The sequence below is a fragment of the Ctenocephalides felis genome, unplaced genomic scaffold (assembly GCF_003426905.1).
Source record: "Ctenocephalides felis isolate EL2017-DRISC unplaced genomic scaffold, ASM342690v1 CF-g0.4_SCAFFOLD_01604, whole genome shotgun sequence".
NCBI lineage: Eukaryota > Metazoa > Arthropoda > Insecta > Siphonaptera > Pulicidae > Ctenocephalides > Ctenocephalides felis.
The window spans coordinates 40787230-40798400 of record NW_020537758.1 but is presented as its reverse complement, the minus strand read 5'-3'; the positions used below and the strand labels follow the sequence as shown (position 1 = coordinate 40798400).

General features: G+C 29.4%; 1 non-coding gene and 1 pseudogene across 1 annotated transcript; one reads left to right on the top strand and one right to left on the bottom strand.

Annotated features, from left to right (window-relative positions):
* Positions 1–3472: 3472 nt before the first annotated feature.
* On the top strand, positions 3473–3544 carry Trnaq-uug. The gene has a single exon. It is a non-coding gene; the product is annotated as a tRNA-Gln (tRNA).
* Positions 3545–8043: 4499 nt separating this feature from the next.
* LOC113373774 lies at positions 8044–8867 on the bottom strand (annotated as a pseudogene).
* Positions 8868–11171: the final 2304 nt, after the last annotated feature.

Genomic DNA, 11171 nt, shown 5'->3' with positions numbered 1-11171 from the left:
AATAATTGGATATTAAAAACCAGGAGTCAATTATCAGAAATATACAAACATGATATTATTTCCCACGATGTTATTTTAATATGTTTAAACAAATTCATTCAGTTAATAATTAACTTAAAAAAAACTAGTGGGGTGTATGGCATCGTGCCTTAAGGCAAATTGCTAGAACTTCTTGTACCGTAACGAAATGTTCGAGGAATACTGAATGTTTTCAAATAGATTATTATTAATATTGTAACATTGTCTAATATTTATAAGAATTATATAAACTGAATTGCACAGTTGAAATTATTTGTTCAAAGTATATTAGAACTATAGTCAGAATTAAAAATAAAATCTAAATTATTTTGTATATACAAAAAAATTGTTTTGAAAAAAAAATTGAAAAACAAAGTTGAAATAATTTTTTTTTTCCAAAATCAATTATTTTGGAAAGACAAGCAGAAGGTTCTTTGAATCATCTAAATCGGACGCTTAGTTCTCTCAGAAACTGTCATTTTTTACACATTTAGCTCCGTATCTTCGAAATGGCTGAGCCTACCTTCGCCAAAAACTAATAAACACTTCTCCCACTTACTAATTGAATGTTTTTTTGAACATTCAAATCGGATACTCCGTTCTCTCATAAACTCGATTTCTATTTTCTGCACTCTTTGCTCTTTATCTCCTAATCTGCTGGACCTGCCTTTGCCAAAAACTAATCAGCACATCTCCCTATCAATAGGAACCGAATGTTTTTTGACCCATTCAAATCGGTTGATCCTTGCGCCCGAAAACGTTGACAAAAAATTGTATCCATACATATATACATACACACACACATTCATTTTTTCTGGGGTATGCCAAAATGTTCCGAAACCTTCAAAACATTGAGAAATGTGAAAATTTTCAATTTCGCTTTTTGGACGATTACAATAACTTACCCTACGAGAAGTTAAAAATATAATAATAACAGAAATTTTGTTTGATAAACTTCAGCTAACACAAAGCGTTAAACAATTTGATTATATAAATATTATATATATATAATAATAATAATAATAATAATATTATTAATAATAATAATAATAATAATAATAATAATAACTTACCTTATATCTTGTTCAAATCCCGAACAGATTGATATTGTTAACACATTTACAAACAACTATAAACAATTTAATAAAGAACAGAAAGTCTTTCTAACATGGCATAGAAAACACAATTTGTAACAAAGTCTTTTATATTTATAATATATTGTTCCAGTAAAATCACTATCAAAACTGTTTTATATTCTTACTAATTTTTTTACCATATGTGTATAAATATTTATCACTCGGAAAAACATAAAATTTTCAATTAAAAATGGATTTAAAATTCCGATTACCAATGTGTTTCAATTATCGAACACGTGATGTAAATATTATCATCGTACTGAGGTGTGCTTGTCCTTTCCAAAGCGGATAAATGACTGGCGCACACTTGCCATAGTACGCGAATGTTTTGATGGGAAGTTAGCCGCGCGCCTGCCCAGAGGCGCCTTTCCATAGATATTCAACTATCGGTAGTTATATAGATATAGATATAGAGGATTCATTGATGATAGTTTAACGGTGGTATTTAGATTATAAATGGTAGTAACATCAGACCAAGGGTAAAATATTACGGAATTTACAGGGTTTTTTTATTCCCATATAATTACAAGCTGCCTAGAAAAGCATTTAGTAACTTTATTGGCTAATGTGTTGAATGATATTTTAAAATGCTAAAAATCAGAAGTAGTCATTTTTAATTTGAACAAGTAAAATGTTTTTTGAATCATTCAAATAGGGCGCTTCCCTATATACATTGATACACACACATTCATACATACATCCATTTTTTTAATGTAAAGACATGCAAAAATGTTCATTTTCGATTTTTGCAATTACTATAACTTACCCTACAGGAAGTTAAAAATATGGGACTGGTTCTACCGTAAAATAGACCAATGTGTCGTAGAACCAAGGTGACTTTTAAGATCAATGTGACGTAAGGGCTTTGTTACGTAGCACTTCTCATACAAAATGGTACCAAATACTGTCAAAATTCTATATGGTTGCTGTGTAATCAGACGTTTTAGATAGAAAACCTAACCTAAAAAACTTTGGTAATTTATTTTTGGTAAAAGATTTGGTATAATAACATATGAGTAAAGTTACATCTTATGTATACAACGCCTAATCGCACAGCGAATCCATGGCATGTTGACAGTATTAGTACCTTTTGTATGAGAAACGTAACATAACGTTACATTGGTCTATTTTACAGCAGAATCGGCCCCTAAATGGAAAACACATACAGAAAAAATAATAAAAATTCTAAATTACATATTGATTATGCTAAATTTAATCTTTTAGGTCTTTCAGCTGTTTTTATAAAAAGCAAACCCTTCGCAAGCTGATTCAGAAGGTTTTCTTCTGTTACAGTATACATGTCGGAGTCTTGGCAGATCAGTCAATTTGGGACGTACTTGGGTGCCTCTAATATGTTTTAAGAATCATATTCTGTGACCTTTGCAAAATGTTTATGAGGGTTCGGCCTGGGCTAGCTTTATGTAACAGCATTTTTAATAGATTTTTGTTCACTTTTTGTTGGCTTTATTTCTCTAGCATTTTGCTACTTACAACATTTTTGACATTATATTTTTTGAGTTTCTTAGCATTTTCCAAGTATATCAACTTTGACAATACCAGGATTTGATCCCAGTACGACTTATAATGCATCCTCATTATTTAGAAAAATGTACCTTGTGATGATTAAACTCAATGAACTCGTGTAAATATGATTGATTTCACTTACACTTGTTGTTGTAAGTTATAAAAATTCACTAATTAGATATAATAGTAAATTGGGGTTTTACATTTTTTTTATCATAACGCTGATAGAAGAGCTTGCCCGTGTTTTAGTGGACGAAGCTTTGACCTTTCAAATTTGGCCATTGGACATCAAGCAGCCGATGGCACCGGCTGCCAATTAAAAGTCAAATTATCATCAAAATTAGAATAGTACAACCATTAAAATGGCTTCTGCTAAAAATATAATAAACATAGAATAAGACAACCATTGGGTTGCTTCCTACTACAAATTATAAAAAATAGAATGGGATTATAATTGAATAGCTTTCTATTAAAAATATATCAAAAATAGAATGGGACAAGCATTGAGGTACATTTTACTAAAATTATATAATAAAAAAGAATGAAAATGGTTACATCAGAATAGAAGAAAATAAATAACATTTATATTATAAAAATTATGCGTTATAATTTATATTTTCTGGTGGATCTATCAATTTTGAAAATCATATGAATAAACACTTATGATCTCTTTTCTCTCAGCAAACGTTTAAAGTGACTAAAATATTGTCTCAAAAGTTCTATATTTAACTCTGCCATCAGGATAAATTAATCTCAAAGACGCGATCCGTATAGGTAGTGCCAACACCTATAGCGGTTCCATGGTGTAATGGTTAGCACTCTGGACTTTGAATCCAGCGATCCGAGTTCAAATCTCGGTGGAACCTGATATTTTTTTTTATTTATATATATATAATATTTTTTTTTATTTATATATATATAATATTTTTTTTTATTTATATATATAATCATATGAATTAATATATATTTAATTCAATGGAAACGAAAGATAATGGATTGTTATGACTCCTATGTTTGTAGGACCATTAAAAGTGAGTATACATAGTTTTTTATAGTAATTTCTATAGCTTACTACTATTTTAAGCATTCCAAGCCAATTTTATAGTTATCAAAGCCTTAATTATTTCCGTTATCATATTATCTTACAATTTTCCAAAATGGATCTTTTTACTAATTGGTTACTTTACCAATACCACAAAATTTCCAATCGATATATGCCAAGATTGTTAGTTGAAACGCAAATGTATCAATTACCAATCTATGACTCAAAGAAAGAATATTGACTTATATTAGATAATGACCCAAAGAATATAGGGGAGATCTGTGTTCTTTGGCTAATATAACGTTCTGTGCTCTAACGTTCTACTTTTTATAAGAAAAATTGATATTGTATGGACAATCATTGGAGAAGATATGATTAATTATATTTATAATCTTACACAATTTTTTATATGTCGAGCGAAAGATAAATGTCCTAAATATAAATTTTGATGAAATGCACTATTAGCATGCATTAAATTGTAAAATAAGTTTCTTGAATCATTAAAATTTTAATCTAATTAAATATTTTTTAAGTATTAATTATTAAGGCCCAAATTACACGAATGAAAGTACTAAACAAGAGTCGAGTTGTAGCTCGATAGAAAATGTTTGAAAAATATTTATAGATTTACATAAATATCCAGGAAAAATACTCTTCGTTAATATTGGTGGATAATTTCAACACAACTGAAAATTGAGGTAAATAATATAGTCCCACAATTTTAAATTAATTATTCACTTTTAAAATCTGCACAAAATTAACATTTTTCAATATTAAAATATTTTCAAATTCACCTGGAAAATTATGTATGTTTCTTCAGAAACTGAAATAATGATTTAAATTAATGAGTAGAGTAGCCATCGTGAAGAAATTCAATTAGAAACAATCTTTAATTCATTACATCCATTTATTAAATAAATTAAATAAGTTTAAATATAAATATTATAAAGTTTTTTAACTTCTGGAAGATTTTTATCTTTTGAACATAAAATCTTCTTTCTAGACGTACCAACTCAAACATTTAATTATAACTTTATCAGAAAATCTTGGAGCAATTTTAAAAATTATATTAATTATTTAGTGGAAATGCTTGTCGAATAGTTTTATATAAACGAAAGCTGAAGAGTTTTTATATATCTAGTTCATAATTATTTTTAATTCAGTCAATTTGTAAATTTTAATTACATTAATAAACATTCTTCTTCAAAATTCTTGGTAATTAGCGGTTAATATAAATTCAAATCAGTACTTGCTGACGTAATAGATGTAGTAATACGTCATTTTATGTCCCAAAACCAGAAGCTATTGACGTTATTTTTATGGTGAATCTAGTAATTGCCGGCGTAAAAATGCGTCATTCTTTATTTGAAATCATAAACTAAATAATTCATAGCTAAGATATCAGGATATCACTTATATTTAATTCCTCATCACCTCAGTTTCACCTATAGAAATAGATTGAGATTGGGAGTGGGCAGTAATTGAGAACATTATCGAAAGCGACAAAGTCCTCGATGGCGCATTTAATGAATATACGACGAACATTTCCCCTTAATAATGTGAAATTTAATCATAATATTTCAGAATGATGTTACGGAATGTTCCTTTCAACTTTGCAACAGAATTAATATATATGTATCTGAAAAGTTTCACACTAAGCATTTGTTGAATTATTCGGGAAATTTGGAGTATGTATTTAATAAAGCGTGGATAATAAATTTGTTTAAGTCATATAAAATGTGATTAAATTGTTTGTCATGTGTTTAAATTATATAAGAAATTTGTCTACAAAGTATTAATGATCTAGAATATTTTTACAGAATTTGCTTTTTATAGCAAAGAATTTTTTCGCTGAATTTGCATTTTATAGCATTTTTTCTTTTCAAATGCCTAGTGTGTACAATATCTTAAAAATACTGATCATTAATTATTAAATGATAAATTATTGTGAGTTGTAAAAAATCGAAATATTATTGGTTTTTCAATTTCAGTTTCTATATTAATTTTGGCATGTTTTTTAGAGAGCAATACGTATTTCCCTCAATTTATAATAATTCAGAAAACTTCAACGTGGATTTCCTATTGTCAAATATTGTCTTTGCGATAGAGAATAAAATATAAAATCTCAATCAATTTAATAATATAAAATTTTGGGCTAATATTAGCTATTATAAAGAAGACAGGTTCTAATCACAGAGGATGATGTGCAAACATATCCACAATAAACTAATAAAAACAAATTCTTGTTTGTACTAAACTTTTCTCAAGTTTTTTTTTCGGGAATACTTATTCAAGGATTTCATTGTTTAACTTGGAACTCCTCTCAATTTTACTTCTCGTTTAGGTCGCCAAATATTTGCATTTTCTGTTTTGTCTTCTTAATCTGTTCAAGGTTTTTAATATTTTTCAAATTGATAAAAATAAGATTCTTTAATTTTAATACTGTATTACCTAATCTGTTAAATTGTTTTTAGTTAAACATGTCCAGTTAATTTTAAACAGACTTTTTGCAATACCTTTTCACTTATAGATTTAATTATCTATTTTACACAGAACCTCTTAAAATTTTCTCTAAAACCTTTGGATTTTTTTTATACTTTTTTGCATAACTTCTATTGATTTTTTCATGTCCCTGATTGAAGTGAACCAGAGTTTTCATTTTCTCGAAAATTAAAAATTGCTGTAAAACTATAATGAATATATACCTCATGTCGATTAGTTTTGCGTTCGAGCTATTTCCTGTATTATTTTTTTAATTAACGATTTCAGCAAAATTGATTTTGAATACTCAAAAACCATTCAGGAAATATCAGTTGGAAAATCGTGTTGATCAGTATTATTCATATATGTGTGTGTTTTATTTTCTATTATATGTGTATGTGTGTCATCCAATATCAACTCGTATCTTGAAATTAATATACCTCATCCATCACTTTTTTAATCTGGCGGTTATTTATTATGGATTACTTACACCATTCAATCAAGTCTGTACACAACATGTATTGATTGAAATATCTATTTCGAATATACATTTTAAAACTTTTAATTAAATACTTGTTTTCATTCATCTAATAAATATATAATAAATCCTACACAATAGAAAACTTCTTTAATAAATGGGACAATTATAATCCCATTAATGAATAAATAATTATAAGTAGTGCATTATCTGAAAACTGATAACAAATTGGTTGATTCTGCAAGTAGCAAGTTTATAATTGACTTCCTAAAAAAATTGCCAGATAATCAGATTTTCTCATTATATATTTTGTCGACGTTTCGAGTCATTGGAATTATTTGGCATCAAAAATGGAAATTTGATTTTCATAAAATTACTAATAATCTTAATCATTAATTGAAATGTGATATTGCAGTCTAAAATTTAATATCGCACTTTTAGTATCATAATGATTTGTTATCCTCTTATATTTTTATATTGTCGAAACGTGTTCTAAAAATAAAAATCTCATTTTGTATTCTTTGCCGATTTGAATATGAGAAAAGTTCTTAACAACTTTTCATACGCAAACTTTGAATTCATTTCATAAATTTGAGTCAAGTTTAATTTTTATTAAAGTATCAAACATTTTTGGTCATTATTCTGCTTATTCAATGCAAGTTACGTGCAGATATTTTTAAAAGTTTTATAATTGGCTATTTAAATGAAATGGAATTTTGAATTAATTTACTTAGATGAATAATGATTGAAAAAAATATGGGGCGCGCAACTTTTCAAACTTTTAACCCGGCGCCAATGACGCGAAAAAAATTGCAAGAACGATGACGTTGGGTCATTTGGACCCGACGTTTTATTGAGGATATAATAAAAAAATATATACTTTTACTAAATTGTAATTAATGTTTACTAAATAAAGGTATTTTCTGCATAAAAATAAATAAATAAAACTAATATATAATAATTAAACTTTTATTGACATACTTAACAAGACATGCAAAATCAACTTTGAACAAACAACATATGTTAATTATAAGTTTTGGTTTAAGTAATGTTAATAATCATTGGTAACAAACATCTTATAATACTAAAAAAGAGATCAAATTAAGTTATTTTTAATTATAAATGCCAATCAGTCTTCTATTTCCTCATTTACTGACATCGAACTACTACAATTATTGCAGTAGGTAATAAAATGATCAGGGCATATATAAATTTGACATTCATGACAGGTATGACTTGTCTTCTTATCTTTTTGGACGGACATATTTGGCATCTCTTGCGAACGCCTAGAATCTTTCGAGGTGGTTCATCTGTGGTTTCACCTGTGAATTGTGCGATTCTTTTGCGCAGTTGACGTGGTAAATTCACTCGAGCTCGTCGCACTTGTAAATGTTCTGCACCATGGCGAGTCCCAGATTTTTTAGGAAATGTCTTCTTTTCATGCGTGTATCATCATTATTAGCCCGGTATATTATGTTTGCGTTTATTTCCGATATATTTAGCATTGCAAAAAAGATAGTCAATGGCCATCGTTTTGTGTTTCTACTCACGTTGTATGACGCAGAAAGATTGTCCACTACATCCACTCCACTCTTGGTGTGATTGTTGTAAAAGGATATGATGTCTGGTTTCCTTTTGTCACCTGTAGACTCATCAATTTTTCGTCATGATGTAGACTGGACATCAATAAGACAACTTTATTTTTCTTTGGAATGTAGGAGACTAGAGTTATGTCCTTTTGATGTCCAAAGGTAGATGATCCTGGACATTTTCCACGTGTTGTAATGAATTGAGGTGGAATCTGCCGTTTGTTTTTGCGTAAGGTTCCAACTGCTGTAAGTTTATGTTCCGTTAGGAGGTGAGATACTAATTCATAACTCGTGAACCAATTGTCGAATGTTATGTTACGATGGCTTTTAGAAACGGGCAAGACGACGCGATTTACAACGTCAAAAGGTTTGTTGCTGAGTGAGTATGGGCCACTTGGCTGCTTTCCGCTATATATTTCTAAATTGGTCACATAATATGTTGATGCATCTACTAAGGCAAATATTTTAATTCCGTATTTGGCAGGTTTAGATGGAATATACTGCCGGAATTTGCAACGTCCTCGAAATGCAACCAACATCTCATCAATGGTGCAGTTTTCGCCTGGCGAATACATTTTTTGACACTGCTGTACAAACATCTCGAAAATATTCCTTATCGGCGCTAAATTATCGAATGTTGTCTTTCAGCACGTGTAGATTTGTCATCAAAACGTAGGCAGCTTTGTATAAAGTAAAATCGCTGGATTGACATGGTGAGCCTGAAGATTTCTACGCCTGTACCATCTACTTGCCATAAATCACTCAAATTTTTGTTTGTTTGAACGGTAAAATCCGGCAATATATAGAAGGCCTATGAATGCTTTCAGTTCACTAATTTCTATTTCTTCCATATATCTATGTTTGCTCAAATCGGCACACAATGCTCTCCTCTCTTGAATGTGTAAATTAGTACAGGTTTGAATCGTATTCAATATATCATCCGTTATGAATAAGCTCCAGGACTCAAATATAGTTTTTGCATTACGAGCAACGGATCTAACACCAGGTAAATCGGATATAATATTTTCTGATCTGGTACGTACGTTTGATCGTGCTGGTGTTTTTTGCCACAAAGTTCCATCTCTTCCTTTGAACACATGCCGATTTTGTTGACTTTGTAATCTCAAAAGGTCCAAATTGCTTGATGAATCAGAGTCCGCATCAGAATCACTAACTTGTTGTTCGGTGCCGCTATCGTTACTTCGTTCCGATAAATGGTCTTCAACCTCGGCGTCCGAAGTAGAATTTGATTGGTCTTCATCTGACTCTTCCAATATTTCCAATATTCTCCGCGGATCATTTGTCAGTGCCATTTTCTTCAAAAACCTATTAAAGAACACAAAAAATAAATATAAAATCACTAAATAGAAAATAAAAGTATGTCACGAAAATATTACATTTACAATGACGCTGGGTTCAAACATACCCGATTGGACTTGACGCACGAGTTGCTCGTTGCGCGGGCGGCGCGTCGCACTGACGAACCATCGGGGCGGGTAGCGGGGAGGCATCGCTTCAGCTACTCAAACGCTTTTAAACCACATAACCCGGGTAAACAAAATATATGTTCGTTTTAAAAAACGTCTCGGGTCATTATGACCCAGCGTCATGGCACCGGGTTAATATGCTTTTCCGGCCTGATGTAATATACAATAAATGTTTTCAAAACGATGTGCAGATATTGTAGTCATTATTATATAAAATAGCACGAGTAGAGTTTTGCCCTTTAGCGTTTTTTATTTTATACAATAAAGTTAGTTGATCAAAATATCTACAAATGTCAAAGAATATAAACTTTCTACAATATGTATGACCTAACATAAAATTTTGTCGTATACTATTGGATGTTTATTGTCCACTCTAGAAGATTAATTTAGAATTTTATTACAATGATTTAAAATTCTATCTGACGGTTTGGCAACGACTATTATTCTGCTAAAATATAATAAATTACTTTCTAGAAATCCTATTTATAATTTTATAAATAAAAAAGAATAAAAAATTTCAAGTGTTATTTTTTAGCGCATTCGTATCCAACATCATAAAACGCACAAAAGTTCATTGTGCTAAAAATTAGAGTTAATGTACATTATATAGATACTTTCAAATTTAATTATGTTTAAATAGTATTGATTGAATCATATTTTATTAAAATATTTATAGTAAACGTTGGAATAATTAGGTGCAAGTCGCGTTCCAACAGATTGTATAACATTTCTTGATATCTGAAAATTGAACTGATCAACAAAAATTGGAACCATTGGATTTTATTGGTAATAATTTTTATGCAGAAACTTCTGATAGTATAAACAATTAAACAATGGTATCATTCACAGATAAGTATGAAAAGCAGCCTGGCTGATCTTGCTGGAAGCTCAAACCCATTACCAACTAATGTTTTCCAGATTATATCTTTTAAAATTGGTTAAAATTGACTATTGCAAAAATATTGACGTTCAATTAAAATAATCAATCAATTATCATGCAAAATTAATAAATGCAGGAACAATTATATGTTTTTCGTGGTTTTTACGTTTTTGGAATCAGTCCATTATTTCTAAGAATTATTTGTAATATATTACGTAAATTAAAGCCGAATAAAGCACAGTTTGCAAATAAATGGCCTAAAAGACTAAATGTAGTGGATGACTTTAAATAGGATCATTTAAGTTAATGGCGCAATAAATTGCGGTTTCAAATCTGACTGTGCATCTTTAAATCAAACCCGCCTACGCTAATCTAGGGAAGACAAAAATGAATTAACTTTAATCTCTCTGAATAAACCTTCAGCAAAGTATCACATAGAATAGTTAGTATCTGTCTCAATAATAAACCAGTATAGTTATTGAAAATCATAATACATATTTAAATTAAATTCCAAATATAACAAGTTGGTATTGGTA